A 13566-nucleotide genomic window follows, 5' to 3' on the forward strand; every position below is an offset into this window, starting at 1 on the left:
TGGGCTCTTTGTTCCAGTGCAGAAATGATGTGCTGTGTGATTGAATTTCAACAGTATAATTACAGATGCTGTGAGGCACATGAGGAACAGTTAAATGGCTCTTTTATCTTTGACTGTCAATCTCTTTTTCCAGTTTTATATAAAAAAATAAAACAATAATTAAAAAAAGCATTTGGCAATATTATTTCTTGACTCAAATATGCTTCTTCCACATGCTATGATTCCTAATGCAACTAACATTTTATGAATGTGCGTGTTTCCCAAAGGACAGATGATATGAGAGATTATGAGCCACTGAGAGGTGTTCTGCTTCCTGAACAATCTGATGCTGATTGTGCTACTAATATTTCCACTATATTCCTGTTCATGCCACAGGTGGAAGCACGTACACCCACATAAACATACGTCAATAAGAACTGATCCTCAAGTCAACACTGGAGTCAATATTTGTTAACACAGAGCGGAGACCATGCTTGGAACATGTTAGCAACATTAGTTACCTCCCTCTGTTATCGAGTTATCGCTCAGCAAACACATTTCCCAACCATAAACATTGTGTTACACAAATGTGTGCCAAAACTTTCATCTCTTCTGAATGAGGGAGTTTTCTGCTTGAAACACAGAATTATGGTCAATCATGGATAAAAATCAAGATGAAATCTTTTCAAAACCTCTAAATGATTAGTTGCAGAGTTAAACTGTTGTTATTAACCTCATTAGTATTTTGGTAACTACTGAGAGAAAATTAATAAAAGAAGACTTTTAATCAAGAGTACAAATATTATTATGCCTAAAAAATGTAACCCATAATCAGTCTGTTGCTCAAGGCATTGTTTTGAAGGTCAATAACAGTTATCATATACAATACATCATTCAACATGTTAAATATATTCTATTCACTTTATATTCCCTTTATATGTCTTATTAATGTATAGGTTAAATATTGAAAACATTAATCATGAAATATGTGAAAACACTGCATTAAACAAAAAGTTTTCGAGAGACTAAAGTAAATTAGTCTTACCTTTGGATGTATTATCATCTTCAGTGTATGAATGTATGTCCAGTGCAGGTGCTGTAGACATAGTGGTCACTTGTTGAAATGTTGCTAAATTGAAAGAGGTTTCTGTGTCCAATGATTTCTGTATAAGATTTGTTGAGGGGTCTTTTGAAGGAAATATACACACATGCACGCACACACATAAACACTGCGTCATTCTTTTCATAACAGTGAGCCTTTATCTCTGATCTCTCATCCTGCCTAAATACACACAATCAGCATCCGACTGCTACTTTTCACTAGTTCCTGTGTTTTTACAAAAAGTTGTCTGAATACTAATCAACGAAAGTCAGGTTTCAGTTACAGTTGGAGTCAGAAGTTTACATACACCTTAGCCACCTAATACATTTAAACTCAGTTTTTCACAATTCCATTTTAATCATAAAAAACATTCCCTGTCTTTTAAGAATGTGAAATGTCAGAATAATAGTAGAGAGAATGATTTATTTCAGCTTTTATTTCTTTCATCACATTCCCAGTGGATCAGAAGTTTACATACACTTTGTTAGTATTTGGTAGCATTGCCTTTAAATTGTTTAACTTGGTCAAATGTTTTGGGTAGCCTTCCATAAGCTTCTCACAATAAGTTGCTGGAAATTTGGCCTATTCCTCCAGACAGAACTGGTGTAACTGAGTAAACTTTGTGGCCTCCTTGCTCGCACCTGCTTTTTCAGTTCTGCCCACATATTTTCTATTGGATTGAGGTCAGGGCTTTGTGATGGCCATGACAATACCTTGACTTTGTTGTCCTTAAGCCATTTTGCCACAACTTTGGAGGTATGTTTGGGGTCATTGTCCATTTGGAAGACCCATTTGCGACTGAGCTTTAACTTCCTGGCTGATGTCTTGAGATGTTGCTTCAATATATCCACATAATTTTCCTTCCTCATGATGCCATCTATTTTGTAAAGTGCACCAGTCCCTCCTGCAGCAAAGCACCCCCACAGCATGATGCTGCCACCCCCATGCTTCAAGGTTGGGATGGTGTTCTTCAGCTTGCAAGCCTCACTCTTTTTACTCCAAACATAACAATGGTCATTATGGCCAAACAGTTACATTTTTGTTTCATTAGACCAGAGGACATTTCCCCAAAAAGTAAGATCTTTGTCCCCATGTGCACTTGCAAACTGTAGTCTGGCTTTTTTATGGTGGTTTTGGAGCAGTGGGTTCTTCTTTGCTGAGCAGCCTTTTAGGTTATATTGATATAGGACTCATTTTACTGTGGATATAGATACTTGTCTACCTGTTTCCTCCAGCATCTTTACAAGGTCCTTTGCTGTTGTTCTGGAATTGATTTACACTTTTTGCACAAAACTACGTTTGTCTCTAGGAGACAGAATGCATCTCCTTCCTGAGTGGTATGATGGCCGCGTGGTCCCATGGTGTATATATGTACTATTGTTTGTACAGATGAACGTGGTACCTTCAGGTGTTTGAAAATTGCTCCCAAGGATGAACCAGACTTGTGGAGGTCCACAATTTGTTTTTCTGAGGTCTTGGCTGATTTCTTTTGATTCATGATGTCAAGCAATGAGGCACTGAGTTTGAAGATTGGCCTTAAAATACATCCACAGGAACACCTCCAGTTCGGTACATCTCCTATCAGAAGCTAATTGGCTAATTGTCTAAAGGCTTGACATCATATTCTGGAATTTTCCAAGCTGCTTAAAGGCACAGTTAACTTAGTGTATGTAAACTTCTGACCAACTAGAATTGTGATATAGTCAATTAAATGTGAAACAATCTGTCTATAAACAATTGTTGGAAACATTACTTGTCACGCACAAAGTAGATGTCCTAAACGTCTTGCTAAAACTATAGTTTGCTAATGTTAAATCTGCAGAGTGGTTAATACATGAGTTTTAATGACTTCAACCTAAGTGTATGTAAACTTCTGACTTCAACTGTACATGCATTGATATCATAATAAATATGAAACGTCTTGGTTACAGATGTAACCTCCGTTCCCTAATGGAGGGAACGAGAGGTTGTGTCGATGCAGTGACACAAGGGGTTCGCTCTTGAGAGCCCCAATCACCTCTGATTTATTCAGAAAAGGCGAGTGGAATTTGCATGCCGCTCTCCGCCCTGGACATACGGATATAAAAGGAGATGGCGTGCACCCCTCATTCAGATTTGTGCTGAGGAGCCGTGAGAGAGTCCAGGCCATGTCAGCGGTCGGTTCAGCACTGTGGCAGGAGGGACACAATGTCTCGTTCCCTCCATCAGGGAATGGAGGTTACATCAGTAACCGAGACATTCCCTGTCTGTCACTTACTCAACGTTGTGTCAATGTAGTGACACTAGGGGTCCCTATACTAAATTCCACAGGCGCTGAACCGTATCATGAGGTATGGCGGAGCGGACATGGGCAAGCTTCTGCATGCATCGCAGCGAGCGCTCGACCACGTCGGGACCTACCAGCATGTCAGGTAAGGCGCCTCCCTGGTCCCGTTAAGGGTGTGAGGAGAGCACTTACCAGAGGAGGCTACAGGTGGTGGCATTTCCTGATTTCTGTATTAAGCAATTTCCTGCCGAGCACCTAATAGAATAGCGCTGGGGAAGTGCTCTTCACTCTCCAGGAGGGAGAGCACTACAGAGACCACATCCTACCGGAGGGAGGTTAACATGTGGAGAATACCTCACATGGAGTTATCGACCGGGAAGTTTGCATATGGAACAAAACCCCTGGGGAGGACCCTATCTATGGAGAGGGAACACAGCCACAGTGGCTGAGGCAGAGCGAAGCTCTGCCGAGGGGAAGACACAGGGTTCACCGACAGGGAAACCGAACAGTGGAAATACATCATACGGGATTACCGAGGGGGGAATCGCCACGTATGGAGCACTGAGCCCAAGTACACAGGCTCACCTGAAAAGGGCCATACTATGAGTACCGAGTCTGGCGGTGTTACACCTCCGCCGAGTTCGTCACCGGACAGTGCTTAAGAAATCGAGAAGGTGTCCAGTGTTCACCAGTTGCGGGGAACTGTTATGGACAAGACAGCGCACATTATCACCTTGAGAGGGGAAAGGCAATAATGCAAGTGATACACCCAACTGGCTGCCCCAACTTTACCTGTTGGTACCCAGTAACACTCGAGCCGAAACCGGTTCTATGCAGAGGTTGTAGAACCTTGCAAAGGTATTGGGTGTAGCCCAACCCGCTGCTCTGCATATGTCTGTTAGAGAGGCGCTATTTGCCAGTGCCCAGGAGGACGCAACACCTCTGGTGGAGTGTTCCCGAACACCCAAGGGGCATGGCAGTTCTTGTGATTGGTAAGCCAAAGATATGGCATCCACAATCCAATGGACCAGCCTCTGTTTGGAGCCTTCACCTTCTGCTGTCCCCCAAAACAGACAAAGAGCTTCTCAGAGCGTCTAAAGCTCTGCGTGCGGTCCAGATAGATGCGCAGGGTGCGAACTGGACACAACAACGATAAGGTCGGGTCTTCTTCCCCTGAAGGTAGTGCTTGCAGTTTCACCACCTGATCCCGAAAGGGAGTGGTGGGAACTTTGGGCATGTAACTGGGCCGGGGACTCAAGATCACATGAGTGTGTCCCGGCCTGAACTCCAGGCATTCGCTGGTGACAGAGAGCACCTGCAGGTCCCCAACCCTCTTGATAGAGGTGAGCGCTACCAGGAGGGCCGTCTTCAGCGACAGAGTGCTGAGCTCGGCTTGCTCCAGGGGCTCAAATGGGGCTCTCTGTAAGGCTGATAGGACCACAGAGAGATCCCAAGAGGGAATCAGGCGTGGTCTAGGAGGATTCAACCTCCTTGTGCCCTTGAGGAACCTGATGATCAGGTTGTGCTGCCGTGAGGGTCTCCCATCCAGTGTATCATGATATGCTGCTATAGCAGCCATGTACACTTTCAGGGTGGAGGGAGACATCTGTCTCTCCAGCCCCTCCTCTAAGAAGGACAACACAAACCCGACACGATCGTGTCTATCACCGCACCTCTGTGGATCTTCCCCACGGGAAGAACACTAGTTCGTGAAAAGACACCACTTCAGAGCGTACAGCCGCCTCATGGAGGGGACTCTGGCCTGAGTGATTGTGTCTATCACCACTGGCGAAAGGCCTGCTAGGTCTTCCGTGTCCCGTCCAGGAGCCAGATGTGGAGGTTCCAGAGGTCTGGCCGTGGGTGCCGGACCGTGCCTTGCCTTGCCCCTGAGTGAGAAGGTCCCACCTCAGGGGAATATGCCAGGGATGGGCTACTGCCAGAATGCAAAACTTATTGGGAGGGAATGCAAACTATTGCCAGGGAATGCAAAACTTATTGGGAGGGAACGCAAACTATTGTGAGGGAATGCAAAACTTATTGGGAAGGAATGCAAACTATTGCGAGGGAACGCAAAACTCATTGGAAGGGAATGCAAACTATTGCCAGGGAACGCAAAACTTATTGGGAGGGAACACAAACTATTGCCAGGGAACGCAAAACTATTTCAGGAAAAAAATTCCTGCCCTGTTCTCTTAGGTGCTCCGTACCGTACTACCCAGTCTCATGACAAGAGGTAATACTAGGAAGAGATGTATGAGTAAGAAATCACACAAGTTGTCTCGTACAAAAATGTACAACTTTTATTCCCTAGATAAAAATAAGGGAAGCAACGAGCTAACCATATAATTGTAAGCCCTTACTCAAACCCTAAACCTAACCATAATTTTAATGGTAAAATTTTTGTGTACCACAGAAGAAAGAAAATATTAGTGTTCGGAATGAGACAAGGGAAGCGTTTTACAGATTATTGAAATACGTCAGTCATTTGTTTTGAATAAATTATTATGGAATGAGTTGCCAAATTTGTTCACAGACATTTCCTTTCTTAAAATAAAGTGCTGGATAGGAGTCCAGCAAACATTTGAGGCCTGAATTGTATTGATATGAAATTTTATTTGTTATTAGGTTGGACTCTATGGGAATAAAAGCGTACCTTTTCATACAAGCCAATTCATCCGATGTCTTATGATTTTGCGATCTTGTACGAATTATTACGAGTTGTCATGAGACCGTGTTGGAGGGTTTCTGTTCTTATTTTCCCAGATTGGCTTACTTCATGACATAAAATTTTTTCTGAATAATTCCAAAAGTATATTGGATATTTTCTACCTCCTTGCCTGGTGAGAAACATGGATTTCGAGGTTTCCCCCCTAAGCCAGGGTTCAAGGTGTTGATAATCACCTGTTCCGTTTCAGGAAGCAACTTGCATCCGAGTCTACAAATGCGGTTAAATGATTACTGTCATTTAAAGAATGTAATGTTTTTCATCATAACAACTTTCAAAGGTGTTACATGTGTAAAGGGTCTATGTGGATCTAGGAGCCATGAAAGGTACATCCAAGCTTTCATGTTTGTTATGCGTGAGGGCCATAATTTGCCTTAATTACCACTGTAATGCACATCATACTTCCTATAAACATAAATGAAATATTCAGAAAGTAACCACTAATGAAAGACCTATTCTTTCTTGTCTTTTTTTTTTAATTAGGGTAATCACAGAATGACTATTAAAACACAGGGGCAGATTGCTCTTTCCCACAAGAGCTCATCGTCTTGCTGTTGTGGACGACCTCATTGCAGTCAGTAGAGTTTGGATACAACAATGCAGATAGTTATTGTCATATTTTTGCTTTCTGTTACTTCTGTTGTACAGTGCCTGGATTCAAACATTATCCGGTCTTCCAGAGAAATGATAAACTCTCAAGAGGTAAGAATATATATTCTTAAACCCTTAAGTAATTTACAAATATTATTTTTTGCATTTTGCTTTCATGCTTGACCAATGTCATACAATAACTCATAATAAAAGAATTTAAGAATGCACTCTGTTTGAAAGAGTTGACATGAGCCCTACAATCACTTTCAGTCAGTATTGCATTTACTGAGTGGCACCACTGCAAATTCCCATAATTCTGTTAGAAGAAGAACTTCTGTTATTATGGGAATCAGAGAATCTTTACCTGGGCAAGACTGCACCATTGCACAGGTTAGTAAGGTATTGCTAAATATTTGGTTACATGCCTCAGTTTGTACTTTTGTCTTTTTCTTATATCTTAATATAATTCTACTTATTATCCCAATTTTCATTCAGCATATTCAAGCTCACTAATGGACCTTTAAGAAATTAATAAATCTGGTTGTGATGATTGATCTTTTACAAGGTAAATGAATGCAAAGGCTCCAAGAAGAAACAGCGTACTGCTGGTAAGACAAGGATTCAGTTGGATGGGCAAGGAAGGCAAAAAGGTGAGGAGAGAGTGAGAGGGATGATGTATTTGCAGATTTCTTGACAGTTGAAAGTCAAATCTATAACATTTTAAGTCTTGTTTGGGCCCTTTGGACATACTAAATTGAATGTTAATCATTTTCCTTGTGTTGCCAAGTGGATAGACATAGGGAAAACATTAACAGTGTGTCTTCTCTTGTCAACATCATCCGTAATTTACACTGCTAAACGTTGCTAAACAGGTGAAGGTAGTCAACAACAGTATATTAAAGTACAGTTAGCACAGCTATAAGGTAAAAAAGAAGAAAAGAAAAAAAGATTAAAGAACTAACAATTCCCAAAAGTAGGCAACAATGACAATCCTGTGGCTGATTAATTTAATGAATATGAGAAAATAAATTGAATAAAATGAAATGTATAGTCCATCACCTAGTGCTGAAAGTCTTCATAGACTGGACATCCAAGTTACAAATTAACAAAGCAATTAATTGCTGTAATTTAATTTCTTTTTAGTACAAATTGTAGTGTAGCACATTATATTTCAAATTCTTGTAATAAGATTACAGTTACTGACTTTCAATTAAGTTAATTACTTCAATTACTTGCGTTAAAATATTTCTATTTCTTATGTAGAATACATTTAAAACCTGTGTTGGGTAAGTTGCTCAAAATAATAATCCACTACAAAGTAATAATTACTTCTCTAAAAAATTTAAACAGATTAATTTACTGATTACTTAATATAAAAATAATCAAATTACACATTTTTTTCCTTTTAAGTTACTTTCTAAATCACTTTTCCTAGAAAGGTTTTTGGTTTTCCGCTCATTCAAAATGTCTATATTTCCTCCTCATTCAAGCGTTTTAACACACACAGGTTTCTCCCGGAGAACGCGGTTTACATTGCACACCCCTCACACCCCTTTTTTTCCACATTTTCTTATGTTGCAGCCTTATTCTAAAATGCTTAAAAAAAATCACATCAATCTACACACCATACCCCATAATGACAAAACAAAAACCAGATTTTTTATAACTTTGCAAATGTATTAAAAGACAAAACTGAAATATCACATTGACATAAGTATTCAGACCCTTAACTCAGTACTTACTGTAGTTGAAGCACCTTTGGCAGCGATTACAGCCTCAAGTATTTTTGGGTATGATGCGACAAGCATTGCACACCTGGATTTGTGGATTGTCTGCCGTTCTTCTCTGCAGATCCTCTCAAGCTCTGTCAGGTTGGATAGGGACTGTCAGTGGACAGCCATTTTCAGGTCTCTCCAGAGATGTTCGATTGGGTTCAAGTCCGGACTCTGGCTGGGCCACTCAAGGACATTCACAGAGTTGTCCCTAAGCCACTCTTGCGTTGTCTTGGCTGTGTGCTTAGGGTCATTGTCCTGTTGGAAGGTGAACCTTCGGCCCAGTCTGAGGTCCTGAGCGCTTTGGACCAGGTTTTCTTTAAGGATATCTCTGTATTTTTCTGCATTCTGCTTTCCTTCAAACAGGCCAGTTCCCCCAGTCCCTGCTGCTGAAAAACACCCCCACAGCATGATGCTGCCACCACCATGCTTCACCGTTGGGATGGAATTGCGCAGGAGATGAGCGGGAACCTTCAATGCAGCTGAAATTTTTTTGTAGCCTTCCCCAGATCTGTGCCTTGACACAATCCTGTCTCTGAGCTCTGCAGGCAGTTCCTTTGACCTAATGGTTTGGTTTTTGCTCCGATATGCATTTTCAGCTGTGAGACCTTATATAGACAGGTGTGTTCCTTTCCAAATCATGTCCAATCAATTGAATTTACCACAAGTGGACTCCAGTCAAAGTGTAGGATCATCTCAAAGATGATCCAGAGAAATGGGATGCACCTGAGCTCAATTTCAAGTGCCATAGCAAAGGGTCTGAGTACTTATGTCAATGTGATATTTCAGTTTTTTCTTCGTAATAAATTTGCAAAGTTATCAAAAATCTAGTTTTATTCAGAAAAAATTTTATGTCATGAAGTAATTTTTTTAGCATAAGGCTGCAACATAACAAAATGTGAAAAAAATGAAGGGGTCTGAATACTTTCCGAATGCACTGTATGTGGCCATGTAACACATACGCAGAGTTCTAACGTGTTCTTGAAGAGTGCGCATGTTCGTGGAACGGACCAGAGAACAAACGTCATAGGATGGAGCACAACAATAAGTCAACAAAACATTTCTGGGAGTACAGTGGGAAAAGCACATACACTATAAACTATACCAATTTATAAACACCACTGTAAAATATCGATGGTGCCTCACGTTCACATAAATGCTCTCATACATTGAGGGAATCCCGGAGTTTTACATAAAGGGAAAACCCACTATTGAACACAATTCCACTGCAGGTCGTGATAAAATTAATAAAACTACTGTTAAGTTAATAAAACAAACACAGCAACAACTCTGGAATTTCTGGAAATAAAGCAAAGCGGCAGAGAATAAAACAGTGAAGACTTCCTCGGGTACCATTTTTGTTATTTACACAAGCGTCGCGTGGTAATTACGAATGTTGCTGTGGAGAAAGCTGCTTACTGACCGAGCTGTATACGGGAGTAAAGAATACACCGCTTAAACAGTGCATGTAAACCACAACGCTGCTTTCTCTCAATAACACGCTTTCTGGGGCCATATAAATATAGTCAATGTCGCACACCCTTCAGCTGTCACAGAAACACTAACAGATATATATATATATGATCTTAAAAATCTTTTGATATGAAGGCATATGCTTAAATGTTTGAAATTAGTTTTGTAGATAAAAATATAATTGTGCCAACATATTCATTTATTTCATTATAAAACTAAAATTTAATTACAATTTTTTTTTTTTTTAATTGATGACTTGGACCAAATAATAAAGAAAAGCAGCCAATAAGTGCCCAACATAGATGGGAACTCCTTCAATACTGTTTAAAAAGCATCCCAGGGTGATACCTCAAGAAGCTGGTTGAGAAAATCTGCAAATTCTAGGCAAAGGGTGACTACTTTGAAGATGCTAAAATATAACACAGTTTTGATTTATTTTGGATTTTGTTTAGTCACAATATAATTCCCATAGTTCCATTTATGTTATTCCATAGTTTTGATGACTTTACTATTATTATAAAATGTGAAAAAAAAAAAAAATATATAATAAAGAATGAGTGTTTCAAAACTTTTGACCAGTAGTATATATATATATATATGAATTCATATTTTAAATATATTATACATATTACTTCAGCTCAAGTAATTTACGTAAAAGTAACTGTAATCTGATTACAAGAATTTAAAATGTAATGTGTTACACTACTTTTTTAATTTGGAAGTAATTTTCTAATCTAACTTAATTACATTACAGTAACTAATTACTTTTTAAAACAAACTACCTGTAGAATAGTCATAATAATTACCTACCTTTTTTTTTTTTTACCAACATAAACCCGTTAATAATTGTTCACCCAAACAGTTAATAAATCCAGCAATAAAAGTCACACAATTTTCAGGTAACAGCCTCGACTTTTTCTGAATGGCTCACAAATGCAGGCCGCGACAGTTTTTGCCCTTTAAAGAATAGGGCTGTTATAGACAGGGTTGGGGAGTAACGGAATACATGTAACGGGATTACGTATTTAAAATACAAACTATAAGTAACTGTATTTCACTACAGTTACAATTTAAATCATTGGTAATTAGAATACAGTTACATTCAAAAAGTATTTTGATTACTGAAGAGATTACTTTGCATTTTATTGTCATTTGTTTCATTTAATATTTAGTCCTATCAGATGGAAAACATTTATACATATAAATAATGCGATCCAAAGAGCGTTTGAACAGCGGTGAAACACTTTCTTATGATGTGTTACATTCATACGAGCAGACAGAGAAGTAAGTTTGAAGTAAGTTTGGAGCAGAAGAAATAGAAATATACTTTGTGTAAATTGTCAGCTTTACACTAAACTAAAAAGCTATTTTTTACCATTTTACATGCACATGTTATCAGGCACGATCATATTTTTTATCAAGAAAATTCACGTTGGATAATAATTTCTTTTTTTCTAGTAACAAATTTGATATTAGGGCAAAAATCTTATTCTTGATAATTTTTGTATTGTTTTCCTGTATAAATATATTTAAAAAATCCTTTAAACAAGATCAGTTTGATTTATCTTGTTTTAGAAACAACACTGCATAAGATATTTAGGTTTTTCAGAGAATGTATTTTTAACGTGTATTTTGTCTAACTGTACTGGCAGAGTTTTTATAGTCAAAACAAGTGACAAAATCTACCAGTGCTGAAGAAGTAATCCAAAGTATTTAGAATACGTTACTGACCTTGAGTAATCTAACGGAATACATTTCAGATTACATTTTACAGCATGTATTCTGTAATCTGTAGTGGAATACATTTCAAAAGTAACCCTCCCAACCCTGATTATAGGTATGATTTCTCAGGAGACATCTTTTGGTGATCTGTCAAGTAGTAGGGATGCGGAAGCCCTGAATCGCAAGGTGAAAAAAAATAAAATAAAATAACAGTGAAAAAACAAAAAACAAAACAAAAAACAAACAAACAATTAAAATAGTGTCTCAGTTCTTTCCTGAGCCTAAGTCTTAATTTTTTTTCTCGCTTCCTAATTTTTTTTTTCCACCTTGCGGTTCAGAGCTTCCGTATTGGGATGTCTATGCATGACATTTAAAAAAATAATCAGTAATAGCCATTACTAAAATGATTCTATGAATTATTAAAATCTTGTGACCAAATCAGTCACAAACACCAACTTCAAATTTCAATCAAATTCATGTTTTCAGGTAGCTGAATCATAAATATTTTTTTCTGACCATTAATCTTCTTTGCCTTTAGTGCCCGAGATGTCCACGTGCGTGCGCTCGCGTGACTGCGAGGAGGGTCTGTGCTGCGCTCTGTACTTGACTGGGAGGAGATGTCAGCGCGTTCCCGCGCTGGGCGAGGTCTGCTTGTTGCGGGGACGCGCCAAATTCCGGCGAAGACTGGACCGCTGCGACTGCGAGAAGAGCCTGTACTGCCGCCAGCAACCTGATAGCCCTCGTGGACACGGAGTGTGTTATCAAGATCCGAGGGGCAAAAAGAACTGGTTAAACAAAGAGTAACATTTAGGCTAAATGGACAGGAAAACATTGAGTTAGGTTGTGTTTTGGGACAAAACGTAGAAAGCCAAAAAGTATAACGTAGGCCTGTTATCTTAGGATTTGGTACCTTTTTAGTGATTAACGGCCCTGGAAAAAAATAGCATAAGAGGTCATTTTATAGATCTAAGTTATGGTGTCTCAAAATACTTTCAAGTACATAAAAGTCATGCAATTATTGTGAAAAACACTAACAATCTGACAAAAAGGAGTATGCCCCCCATCATTCTCTCATCATTTACTCACCCTCATGCCATCCCAGATGTGTATGACTTTCTTTCGTCTGCTGAACACAAATGAAGATTTTTACAATAATTTTCAGCTCTGTAGGCTCTTACAATGCAAGTGGATGGTGACCAAAACATTGGAGGTACAAAAAAGTAATTTAAGTGCAGCATAAAAGTAATCCAGATGACTCCAGTAGTTAAATCTGTCTTGATAGGTGTAGGTGAGAAACGAATCAATATTTAAAGGAATATTTCGGGTCAGTACAAGTTGAGCTCAGTCGACAGCATTTGTGGCATAATGTTGATTACCACAAAAATGAATTTTGACTCGTCTCTCCTTCGCTTTAAAGAAAAAAAAAAAAAAAAAAAGCAAAAATCAAGGTTTCAGTGAGGCACTTACATTGGAAGTGAATGGGGCCAATTTTTTGAGGGTTTAAAGGCAGAAATGTGAAGCTTTTAATTTTATAACAGCAGTTTAAATCATAATTTTACAGTTGTTTTAGGGTTTACCTCATTATGTCGTCACAGCAAAAAAGTTGTAAAATTGGATATAACATTACACAGAAAAGGTTAGTAGCGATTTTAACACATATCATATTGTTTAGGTCTTGCGGCTATTCTTTTGAAACCATTGTAAGTGCCACATAGATTTTTTTTTATTTTTTAAAGAAAACAAAGAACGAGTTTAAATTAATTTTTGTGGTTTTCAACATTGTCACAAATGCGGTTGACTGAGGTTAACTAGTATTGAACTCGGAATATTCCTTGAAGTCTTTTTTTTTTTTTTTGCTATAAATGCTCCTCCCTGCCCAGTAGGTGATTATATGAAGGAAAGCCTATTGGCAAAAACAAAAGAACAGCTCTTACAG

Source organism: Myxocyprinus asiaticus, chromosome 24 (assembly GCF_019703515.2).
Source record: "Myxocyprinus asiaticus isolate MX2 ecotype Aquarium Trade chromosome 24, UBuf_Myxa_2, whole genome shotgun sequence".
NCBI classification, from domain to species: domain Eukaryota; kingdom Metazoa; phylum Chordata; class Actinopteri; order Cypriniformes; family Catostomidae; genus Myxocyprinus; species Myxocyprinus asiaticus.